At 36.1% G+C, this 13,584-nt stretch overlaps 1 protein-coding gene across 3 annotated transcripts in view; it reads left to right on the plus strand.

Annotated features, from left to right (window-relative positions):
- The window catches only part of LOC149821163 (E3 SUMO-protein ligase SIZ1-like), a 201,156-nt gene that overhangs the window by 46,941 nt on the left and 140,631 nt on the right, over positions 1 to 13,584 (plus strand). The window lies entirely within an intron of this gene.

Here is a 13,584-nt window from a genome sequence, read left to right on the forward strand (position 1 = left end):
GGTTACATAACTGGAAAATATATGAGATTAACCAACAAAAGATAAAATATACAAAGAAACTGATTACATAACTGGAAAATATATGAGATTAACCAACAAAAGTTAAAATATACTAAGAAACTAATTACATAAATGAAATAACTGGAAAATATATGAGATTAACCTACAAAAGTTAAAACATATGAGATTATTCTAAAAAATATGAGATTATCATATAAAAGTAACTAAAAAAATGATTACATAACTGAAAAATATATGAGATTAACCAACAAAAGATAAAATATACTAAGAAACCGATTACATAACTGGAAAATATATGAGATTAACCAACAAAAGTTAAAATATATGAGATTATTCTAAAAAATATGAGATTAACATATAAAAGTAACTAAAAAACTGATTACATAACTGGAAAATATATGAGATTAACCAACAAAAGTTAAAATATACTAAGAAACTAATTACATAACTGAAATAACTGGAAAATATATGAGATTAACCTACAAAAGTTAAAATATATGAGATTATTCTAAAAAATATGAGATTAACATATAAAAGTAACTAAAAAAATGATTACATAACTGGAAAATATATGAGATTAACCAACAAAAGATAAAATATACAAAGAAACTGATTACATAACTGGAAAATATATGAGATTAACCAACAAAAGTTAAAATATACTAAGAAACTAATTACATAAATGAAATAACTGGAAAATATATGAGATTAACCTACAAAAGTTAAAACATATGAGATTATTCTAAAAAATATGAGATTATCATATAAAAGTAACTAAAAAAATGATTACATAACTGGAAAATATATGAGATTAACCAACAAAAGATAAAATATACTAAGAAACTGATTACATAACTGGAAAATATATGAGATTAACCAACAAAAGTTAAAATATATGAGATTATTCTAAAAAATATGAGATTAACATATAAAAGTAACTAAAAAACTGATTACATAACTGGAAAATATATGAGATTAACCAACAAATGCTAAAATATACTAAGAAACTGATTACATAACTGAAATAACTGGAAAATATATGAGATTAACCTACAAAAGTTAAAAAATATGAGATTAACATATAAAAGTAACTAAAAAACTGATTACTTAACTGGAAAATATATGAGATTAACCAACAAAAGTTAAAATATATTAAGAAACTAATTACATAACTGAAATAACTGAAAAATAACAAAAGTTAAAATATAGTAATATACTAAGAAACTGATTACATAACTGAAATAACTGGAAAATATATGAAGATTAACCTACAAAAATCTTGTTGATTATGTCTCAGAAATCTTGTTGTAATTTTTTTTTTGCACCTCAAGCTTGCGCCTTACGGCACAGATGGCCGCGCCTCAAGTCGAGGTGCGTTTTTGATAACACTGCCTAGTACTAATGAAGGTACACAACTATTGAGGTAGAAATCATAGATGCAAGCTATATCGGCTCAATCCAACCACATAGATATGTTCAACATGGTTTGTTTACTTGGATTGAACCTTGGATCATGTCTTTTCCATGTAAATTTATGACTTTTTAAGTTATGAAATTTCAGTACATTGTGGGTTGATTTTTTAAGCTCTTGAAAAACTTGCTTGCATATCACTATCACATGATTCAAAACACATTTCTTGCTAAACATTATAGATCATATCCATGTAGTAAAATTTACAAGAAAAAATGAAATTAAGGTAAATTTTACGCAATAGTTTCGTACACTCGTTGGAACCAAATATTTATCCATATATGTATGTATGTATGTATGTATGTGTGTGCATAGATAGATAGATGTACCTAAGAGCTAGCTGGCCCGAACTATCCTAACCCAACATGGACCATTACTTAACAGGTGGCCCTCAAGCTAGCTTTTGAACCTTGGCTGGCCTTAACTAGGCTTAGGCCTGCCCAGGCAACAACACACCCAACTTGTGGCCAGGTCAGTTCGTGTTCACTCCTACTCTTGTGCCTATTTTTTGTGAGTTGGTTCACATTACAAGTATTTCTTGGATGGGCTAGGTTGGGTGAAGCCTTGCCTTAGCCTAGGCCCTTTCATGCTAGGCTGGAGCTTGGTACCCAGCCTTTGTAAGGAAATAGGCGGAAGTGTAACTCAAGAATGCACAAACATTCACAAAGTTCAATAATGGACAAGCACTATGGCATTCAAACAAGAAGTCCACAAAGGGACAATATGAAAACCTAAAAAGGCTATAAAAGCATAAAAACAATGAAATATTTATTGGATTGAGCCTTGAAAGGCATGCATATATAAGGGGGGAATGACCCCTATTTATACAACAAATAGAGGAAAAGGAGAGCCATTGGGGGCTCCCCATAGAGACGTTGGGAACCCCCAACGGTCACAAGCGACCTATGTCACATGGGTGCGGGGGTGCGGCAGGGCAAAAATGTAATATATATATATATATATATATATAGTTTTTGCTGTTACGGGGAGGTCCTTCCCCCCCCCCCCCTGCCCCCGCGGGTCCCGCTGCACGTTTAGCAGGCGGGGGTCCAAGGGGGGCCGCCCCTGGCAGGGGGTCGTATGGGGGGCAACGCCCTCCGGAAGAAATTTTTTCTTGGGAGGGGCTTGACCCCTCCCCTGCTGAAAACGGGGAGGGGCTTGGCCCCTCCCTTGAAATCAGAGGGAGCAGGGAGGGGGCTTGGCCCCTCCCCTACCGACCTAACAAGAGAGTGAGAGGGAGCACGGGGGGCTCAACCCCTCCCCTGCCCACCCAACAAGAGAGCGAGAGGGTACCTGCGATTAGGGAGAGGGGGAGGTGGCGTCCGGCTCCCCTGCGAGACGTCAGGAGGAGAGGAGGTGAGCGAGAGAGCGGAGCTACGCGGGAGAGGAGAGGAGAGGAGAGCATTAGGGCAAAATTTTTTTGCCCTAATCCTCTTTTGCGCCCCCTTTTGATCGGGCATCGGATTTTTTTTTACGTTAAAAAATTAGACGAAAACGACCCTAGGTGCGTTGATCGCACCCAGGGTCATATTGACCGCATCGGGTGCTGCACCCCCACGCGCACCCATGTCGCGCGACACCTGCTTTGCCGAGTCCCTGTGACTTACCCAACGACTCTATGTGGGACCCCCAATGCTTGTTCAAAAAGGGGATTAACAAAAGAAAAATTACAAAAAAGTAAAAGGATAAACTAACCAAATTAATAAATAGTTGTTTTTATAAACAACTATGTAAAAAGACAAAAATACCCCTATTGGGTATTACAAATGAATTACATAAATTTTAAAAAGACAAAAATACCCCTATCAGGTATTACAAATGAATTATATATATATATATATATATATATATATATATATATATATATATATATATATATATATATATATATATATATATATATATATATATATATATATATATATATATATATAAACACTCCCCCTCAAACTTGATGGAGAAGGTTATCTCGAAAGTTTGGAAACACAAAAAGAATCTTGGAAAGAAGTCTAAGTCTTAAAGGGAAATCTCCATCTTTATGACATCTCAGGAAATTCTTGCAAATATAATTCTCCAAAACACCTTTATTGGTGTTCATCCCCAAGCACTTTCATTGGTTATCTCCATGATGTATCGAATGTATCATATCTTAAAGATCTTACGTAGAAAGAACAAACCAAAAGAAGACTCCAAGTACACAAGAAAAATATTCTAGCCTAAGAGTTGCAAAACTTTCAACAACAATATATTATAAAGCAAGAATAAAATGGTTTAAACAAAATAGTAATAACTTTTGAATCATTAAATATTAAGAAAGACAAGAGGAGCATCCCTCGATGATGAAATTAAATCATAATCAACTTATTTTTCAATGAACCATAACATTGATCATAAAAAATTTTGATTATATAAAGGATATATGATTCATTAAGAGATAAACAATTATGCATAAAAATGATCTTAAATGAAATGGTGGTCTTCCAAAAAGCGTACGAATCTCTAAAAAGAGTGTCTAATAGAGATACTTCAAACAAAAAACCCATAAAAGGGTATAAATGGAATATCACAAATAAAGTAAATAAATCTTCATTTATCACAAAAATGCTTAAGAATCATTGATTATGCGTCATGCGAAAATGTCTTAAAGACTTTTTTTTTTCGAAAAATGACTTTAATGTGAAAATATCTTCAATAAGATCAAGTCCAAAGATGACTTGATTAACCCTCAAGAATGCACAAAGGCACAATGAAATACTCATAAAGGAGTACAAATGCACAAAGGCATAAAAAAACTTTATTTAGAAAACTCAAAATCTTTAGAAAGAGCCAATGCAATTATGTGAACCATGCACATGAAACAACAAGGAAAAGATAACTTTTATCAATAAAAGATGAGTTAATTAAATTTATGCATACCACAATGTTGACACGATAATCAATTAAAAACATAATTTCACTCACCCATCCTAAAGTGATTTATGCATACTACAATAGATAGCCATCACAAATGCACATAATTAAAAACATCTATAATAAAGTCAATGGCCAAAGAACATGAGTGATACAACACACTCACAATCAAAGATCACATAACTCTCAGTTAGAGTCAAACCACACGTTGACAATCTAAAATGACATAAAATGAGATGCACACAATTCATCCCAACAAATATCTATGATACAACAATAATAAGAGCAAAAAGATTGATGCATCATATAAAAAATCTGTGATGGACAAAAACCAATGCCACAAGAAGGCAATAAATACTCATGGAAATCATTTTCCAAATAGGTGAGTTCATAAAGGGAACCAATTTGAAAATTCAAATCAAAGATCCAATAATTGTAGATGATCAATCTTAGAAAAAGTGCAATCATATGCACAATAATATGACAACTTTTTGCAATTTTGCATAAACACGGATCATGCTTAACATAATCAATTCATCAAAATAAAGTCATTTACATAAAAAAGTCTACTATGAGACAAACATGTAATATTAAGGAAATAATGCATATAAAGTTTTTAAGACTTTTTACAATCCCAAAAGTAAACATAATTACTACTAATCATGAATACTTGAAACAAAAATAATCTAATAACTCAGTTATATAGAGGCCATGAAATTATACCAATTATCATTCATAATGCAATCTATTTTGTGTGACTATGACACATTTTTAGAGAAAAACAAGTTAACATTATAAAATGCATTCTAAGCATTTAATGCAAGATTTATTTTCTATATAAAAGTCAAAATAGAGATGAACACAAATATCATTCTCAACCATAAATGTTTTTCAAAGAATTAGTTTTGCATAAGGAGGAAAACATCTTAAAGTTACCATTCTAATGAGATATGCGAAAATATAAATTACAAAAGATAACACAAGAGGGTTTAATAAAGAACCAAATATCACAAGCACATAAAGTGCAAAATACACAAAACCCACCAAGGGGTAAATGCCAAAAGGCAAAAGAAGAATATTATCGAGGAAAAAAATTTGAAAGAACCATTGAAATCACATAAAATATGAATATGTCAATATGCAAAAATAGAAGAGTTAAGGAAAACATGAGGACATAAGATGTTCAGCATACAAGTTTCTAAAACTTTAAGGAACTCATAAAATTCATATAATATACCTAAAAATCATATTTTAACATATGCCTAGAATTATCAATAATCATTACGATAAAAACCAAATGCATACAACAAAGGAATTAGCCATATGAAAAGCACAATATTTAAGATTTTTAAAGGAAAATCATCTATTCTTATAAAATATGATTTTTATGATGATATGCATAATTAAAACAAATATTTTATGAAAATATGCTTACGCACAAAATTTAATAATTACTTTTATATAAACCTATTCGTTTTAAAAATATTTAGCAAGAGGCTACTATTTAAAAATAGAGATACATATACATAAATGAGATGCATATACATGAGACACAAACCGGGTAAGAGCTTTTCTTGAATCCAAGCCACACAACTTTGCGTGGCATGTTTTTCGAGACAATCATCGAGATGACGCAACACACGATCTATTCTCCTAGAGACCTTGCTTTGATACCATGTAAGGAAATAGGCGGAAGTGTAACTCAAGAATGCACAAGCATTCACAAAGTCCAATAATGGACAAGCAGTATGGCTTTCAAACAAGAAGTCCACAAAGGGACAATATGAAAGCCTAAAAAGGCTATACAAGCATAAAAATAATAAAATATTTATTGGATTGAGCCTTGAAAGGTATGTAGTTGAGGTCCGTATGTAGGGTGATAGGATTTTACTTATTAAATTAGTATTAGGTACAAATATTATTAATATTATTAGTGTTTATGCACCTCAAGTAGGTTTAGATGATTCCATTAAGCGTCAATTTTGGGAAGATTTAGATGGAGTAGTACAAGGGATATCTTATGGAGAAAAACTTTTCATCGGCAGTGACGTTAACGGACATGTAGGCATTAGTAGGGATGAATTTGAGAGTATCCATGGAGGCTATGGTATAGGAGAAAGAAACGAAAGTGGAGAAAGGATTTTAGATTTTGGTTTGTCCTATGATATGATCTTAGCAAACACTTGGTTTAAGGAGAGGGAGTCTCACCTAGTAACTTTTAAAAGTGAGGTTAATACGAGTCAGATAGATTTTTTCCTACTTAGAAAGAGAGATAGGGGTTGTTGCATCGATTGTAAGGTTATACCGGGAGAAAGTGTAGCTACGCAACATAGAGTCTTAATTTTAGATCTTAGAATTAGACAATGCCGCAAAATGGATAGACATAGGATAGATCCTAGAATTAAGTGGTGGGCACTGAAAGGAGTTAAACAAGGAATGTTTGTAGAGCAGGTAGTTAAGGAAGCTGATTGGTGTCTCGAAGAGGATTCAGAATCAATGTGGAATAAGATAGCGAGTAACAAGAGAAAGGTGGCTAAGGAGATATTGGGTGAGTCTAAAGACGGGGCACCGCTAGGTAAGGATACATCATGGTGGAACGAGGATGTCAAATTAGCTATTAAGGTTAAAAGAGAGTATTATAGAAATCTAAGAGTCATGATAATGAGAATTCAGAGAAGTATATGATAGCAAAGGAAACTAAAAAAGTAGTTCAAAACGCGAGGGATAAGGTATATAAGGAGGTTTATGACAAGTTGGATACCAAAGAGGGCGAGAAGGATATTTATAGGCTTGCAAAGATGAGAGATAGGAAATCGAGGGATCTGGGTATGGTTAGATGTATTAAAGATGAAACACAAAAGGTTTTAGTCAAAGATGAGGAGATTAAGGAGAGATTGAAAGATTATTTTGAAAAGCTATTTAATGAAAGTCATGCCCAGGATCTTGGAGACTTCTCTATTCATTTTCATGAGATGAATCGTGACTTCATGCGCAAGATTAAAAAGAAAGAAATTGCAGAGGCTTTGAAGAAAATGAAATCAAGAAGGGCAATTGGCCCAGATGGTATACCTTTTGAGGCTTGAAAATGCTTGGGTGAGAAAGGTTTAGAATGGTTGACAAATCTTTTTAACAAGATTTAACGGACAAATAAGATGCCTAATGAGTGGAGGAAGAGTACCTTGGTGCCTCTATATAAGAATAAGGGTGATATACAAGATTGCATAAACTATCGTGGTATAAAACTCATGAGTCATACTATGAAACTTTGGGAGAGGGTGATTGAGTATAGGTTGAGGAAGGTTGTCATGATATCGGAGATTCAATTTGGTTTTATGCCTGGAGGATCAACTATGAAAGCTATACATCTTCTTAGACAACTTATTGAAAGATATAAAGAGAGGAACAAAGATTTGCATATGTTTTTTATTGATTTGGAGAAGGCATACGATAGAGTACCTAGGGATGTTCTCTGGTGGACAATGATGAAGAAAGGTCTTTCTCTCAAGTACATTAATATAATTAAAGATATGTACGAAGGAGTAATAACCAATGTCCGCACTTGTGGAGGGGTGACAACCAATTTTCCTATAACGGTTGGGTTACATCAAGGATCTGCATTAAGCCCTTTCTTATTTGCTATAGTGATGGATGAGCTACGAGATCAATTCAAGAAAATGTGCCGTGGTGTATGTTGTTTGCTAATGATATTGTTTTGATTGATGAGTCTAGAGCTGGGGTTAATGCTAAGTTAGAATTATGGAGACATACATTGGAAGCAAGAGGTTTTAAGTTGAGTAAGAGTAAGACGAAATATATGGAATGTCGGTTTAGTAAGCAACAAGGTAGTGATGGGAGTATAGTGAAGCTTGGTGAGCAAGAAATACCGGTGGATGACTGTTTCAAATATTTGAGATCTATCATTCAAAAGTATGGAGAAATTGATGGAGATGTAAATCATAGGATAAAGGTTGGGTGGATGAAATGGAAAAGTGCAACTGGAGTGTTGTACGATCGTAGAATGCCATTGCGGTTGAAGGAAAAGTTTTATAGGACGACAATTAGGCCCACTTTACTACATGGTATGGAATATTGGGCTGCCAAGAGACATCATATTCAAAAAATGAGTGTAGCTGAGATGCATATGCTTAGATGGATGTGTCGAAATACAATAAAAGATAAGATTCAAAACGAGGAGATACGTAAGAAGGTAGGCATTGCATCCATTGAAAATAAGATGAGAGAGAATCGTTTACGATGGTTTGGACATATTCGGCGAAGGCCTAATGATGCTCCAGTTAGAAGGATGGAGAAATGGGAAATATATTAGTTAAAAGAGGTCGGGGTAGGCCTAAGAAGACTTGGATGGAGATGATAGGAAAGGATATGAATTCTTTGAACTGGTAAAACTGCAGTTAGAATCGAGAAAAGATGAGAGGAAGAGAGGAGAAGGAGAACTCGGGTGCTTGTTGGGAATCGACAACCACTGTTGTAGAAGGGAGCAGCCACCTGTGTAGAGAGAGAGAGAGAGAGGAAGAGAGAGAGAGTCGGCTGCACAGAAAACTAATCACGTTACCTTTAGATTAGGGCTTCTCTCTATATTAAATAGAGAGAGGCTAAAAGGAAAAATTACATCTAAGTCCGTATGAGAACAAAATTTCAAAAGACCTCTAATATAAAAGAACTTAAACTAAAAACCACCTATTCTCAACACTCCCCCTCAAGCTGGAGCATAGATATCAATCATGCTCGGCTTGTCACAACATTTTGAGAAATTTGGCCTAGCAAGAGGCTTTGTAAACATATCTGCAACTTGGTCTTCCGACTTTAGGTATTTGGTAGTGATATGACCAGCTTGAATCATATCTCTTACATAGTGGCAATCAACCTCAATGTGCTTTGTTCTCTCATGAAAGACAAGATTGTTTGCTATATATGTTGCCGCTTTGTTATCGCACATCATGGTCATTGGAGAGGAAACCTTCACCTGGAGATCATGAAGAACAGTGCGAACCCACATCAATTCAACAGCTGTTTGGGCCATAGCCCGATATTCTGATTCTGCACTCGACCTGGAAACCACATTTTGTTTCTTACTTCTCCATGAAATCAAGTTGTCTCCCAAAAACACACAGAATCCTGTGGTAGATTTTCTATCTACTACAGATCCAGCATAGTCAGCATCAGAATAGGCTACTATCTTCAGAGTTCCACCTTTCCTGAACAATAACCCCTTCCAGGAGAGGATTTTAGATATCTGAGAATCATTATGGCTGCATTCCAGTGTACCTCAGTTGGTTTGTCCATAAACTCACTAACTTTGCTTATTGCTAAAGCAATATCCGGCTTGGTCACAGTTACATATAATAGCTTCCCTACTAGGGAGCGATAGCTTTTGCTATCAACTGGTTTTGACCCTTTTTCAAACAACTGAACTTTATGGTCCATGGGAATATTTGCTGGTTTAGCTCCCAACATGCCCGTTTCCTTTAATAAGTTAAGAACATACTTTCGTTGAGACAAAACCATCCCTTCACGGCTCCTAGCAACTTCTATACCTAGAAAATACCTGAGTGAACCAAGGTCTTTTGTAACAAAGTGTTTTTGAAGATGAGCCTTTGTGGCTTCAATAGCTTTCGCATCATCTCCTGTAAGAATGATGTCATCCACATATACCACCATAACAATTATGCCAGAGCTAGTTTTCTTTATAAATAGTGTATGATCTCCTGCTGATCTATTAAAGCCAACGCTTGACATCACTTCAAACAACTTTTGCAACCATGCACGAGGACTTTGTTTCAATCCATAAATCGCCTTTCTCAATCTACACACCTTCTGACACTCCCCCTCAACCTCGAATCCTGGAGGTTGTTGCATGTAAACGGTCTCAGATAGATCCCCATATAGAAATGCATTTTTTCACATCTAATTGGCACAAGCTCCAACCATGCTGAACAGCTACTGAGAGAACAAGACGGATGATACTCATCCGTGTAACAGGAGAAAAAGTTTCAAAGAAGTCAATACCATATGTCTGAGTATACCCTTTCGCTACTAATCTGGCCTTGTACCATTCAATAGAACCATCCGATTTGTACTTTATTGTATATACCCATTTACATCCAACAATGTCAGCATCTGCTGGGGAATCAACTAGATCCCAGGTATGCTGAGATACTAAAGCATTCATTTCTTCTTGCATAGCCAGCTTCCAACGATTATCAAGTTCTGCCTGTTGATAGTTCAGAGGAATAGTTTCAGCAGATAAGGCTGAAATAAAAGACTTCATCTGATGTCCAATTCTGGCATGGGAGACAAAATGAGATATGGGATATAAGGTACATTGTCGTGTCCCCTTTCGTAGAGCAATAGGCCTGTTATCATCATCCTGAAGATCACTATTGTCAGTAGAACTTACCTCAGGAGAAGAAGAGGATGAAGGCTCTTGCGGAGGTGGAGCTCTAAGCACATATACCAATGGAGGATTATTAAATCTGGAAGAGGATGAAGTTTGGTTCGGTAATGAGGGCACAAATTTCAAAGGAAAAAGAGGTATAAGTAATGGAAAAGACTCAGCTGGATCAACCTGCAGCGGGGAACCAGAAATAGAGTAATATGGAGAGGATTCCAAGAAAGATACATCCGCACTGACATACTCTCGGCGAGAAATAGAATCATAACGTCGATAGCCCTTTTGATTTTTTGGATAACCTATAAATATGCATTTTGTAGCTTGAGCGGCTAATTTATCACGGTCAGGGCCAAGTTTGTGTACAAAACAAACACATCCAAATATTTTTGGTGAGAAAGAGAAGAGTGGGGCATTAGGTTTTAGGATATGTAATGAAATTTGATCACACACAGAAGATGAAGGCATGCGGTTGATTAGATAACAAGCAGTGGTAATCGCATCACCCCAATATAACGCAGGAACATTGGATTGAATCATAATGGTCCGGGCAACATCAAGCAGGTGCCGATGTTTTCGCTCAGCCACCCCCATTTTGTTGAGATGAATAGGCACAAGAAGTTTGTGGTTGAATGCCATGATCTTGGTAAAATTGTAACAGAACTTTTGATTTAAACTCAAGAGCATTATCAGTGCGAACAATCTTGACAATAGATTCAAATTGAGTTTTTATTTCAAGAATTTGGGATTTGATAATACTTGAAACTTCAGATCGTTCTTTTATTAAAAATACCCATGACAACTTAGAGAAATCATCAACAATAACAAGATAATAACGACACTGAGTCCTAGTAGGAATCTTACTAGGACCCCCCATACATCTGCATGAAGAAGTTCAAAAGCGTTATTACTAGACTGACTCTGACTCGAAGGGAACGAACTTCGATGATGCTTTCCCAACTGACATACTTTACACTGAAATGTGGTGGTGGAAGGAATTTGAGGAAAGACCGAACGAAGCTTTGACAAAGAAGGATGACCAAGACGACGATGCCACTGAACAAGACTGAATGAGTGTTCCACTACAGCATGAACATTACCCATTGGATGATGTAGATAGTAGACTCCATTTTCTTCATAGCCTCCACCAATCTTCTTCCCCGTCAGCAAATCCTGAAAATGACAACCCCTCAGATCAAATATTGCTCTACAGTTTTGCTCTCTTATAAGGCAACTAACAGAAAGTAAACTTTGAGGAAAGTTTGGAGCATGAAGAACATTTTGCAAGTGTAATGAGGAGGATATAGAAATATTTCCCTGACCAACGACCGGGAAGGAACTCCCATCGGCTAATGAGACTCCTCGATGAGCATTAATATCCTTTATATCTGAGAAAACAAGTGAATTTCCACACAAATGTCTGGATGCACCAGAGTCAATAATCCACTTACTGTCAGTCGGATGAAGATGATTTTCGGTTGAATAGGCAACACCAGCTACACGAGGAGTGGAAATGGAACTTAAAGGACGAAGAGCTATGAACTCATCATATTCAACACGACTGAGGGTGATACTACGGTCACTTGCAGAGATATTCTCCTGTACGTTTGTTGTCTCGATAGTAGTAACATTTGCTTTAGGAGTGTATGACTTTGATGAAGAAGAGGTTGGCCGACCATGCTTATCCCAACAACGATCTTCTAAATGTCCAGATTTTCCACAGAATGTACATTGAAGCTTTCCTCTGCCTCCCATACCACGTTCACGTCCTCGTCCTTTGATATTCTGAGTATTTCCACGCCCATAACCAGATGAGACAACAAGAGCAGATGACTGAGTCACAGGCTGAGATTGTGGCAGAGAGATCGCAAGTCTACTCAGACGATTGTATGCATCAGCAAGAGTGGGAACATCTGATCCAGTCAGCATTTGAACTTTTGCAACAGAAAATTCTTAAGAAAGACCTGTAAGAAAACGAGCAACCATGGTTTGTTCATGATGATCCTTTTGCTTCGAACAACAAAGAGGCCTGTGAGCATTAAGTCTTTCAAACGCAGCTTTGACAGAGGCATAGTATTGGGCCAAGGTCTGATCTCCTTGTTGCAAATTATAAATCTCCTGTTCTACTTGCGGGATATGACTCACATTAGTTTCTTGTGAGTATGTATCACGAAGATTGTCCCACATCAATTTGGCTGTATTATAGTAGATCAATCCATCTGCAATATGGGGTTCGACACTATTCATGATCCATGACATAACTATGTTATTATCTTCATCCCAAGTAACATATTTTCCCAATTTTTCAGGGGGTTCGTCTTCCAACAGAATATGTTTTCGACGATGTCCAGATACCGACATCATAAAAGTTCAGGACCACCTGGCATAGTTGGTTTCATTCAACCTTATGGAAGAGCCGTACGAGAAGGGGTTGGCAAAAGCCTTATACTCCCCAATCTGTTCCATTTTAGAATCACATTTCGAATGTTCAGCCATACTGCTCACTTGAACAACAAGTATTCAAGTAGAATTTTCCAACACTGTAAGGAATCAGCCCTGTGTTTCAAAAAAAAAAAACAGCCCACAACCAGCAGGGAATCACTCCTACTGCTTTCACGACAGAGGGATAGCTTAAACTAACACAACACGAAACAAAATTCGACACAGCAGGGAGTCACGACCATTGTTGCACCCAAACACACCACGACCAACGATAAAATTCAGTTGCAACACAGATGATAACGACAACTGCTGTTCCCCGAACATATAAGGC

This window comes from Nuphar pumila, chromosome 12, assembly GCF_984573655.1.
Source record: "Nuphar pumila chromosome 12, dmNupPumi1.hap1.1, whole genome shotgun sequence".
In the NCBI taxonomy this organism is placed as follows: Eukaryota; Viridiplantae; Streptophyta; class Magnoliopsida; order Nymphaeales; family Nymphaeaceae; genus Nuphar; species Nuphar pumila.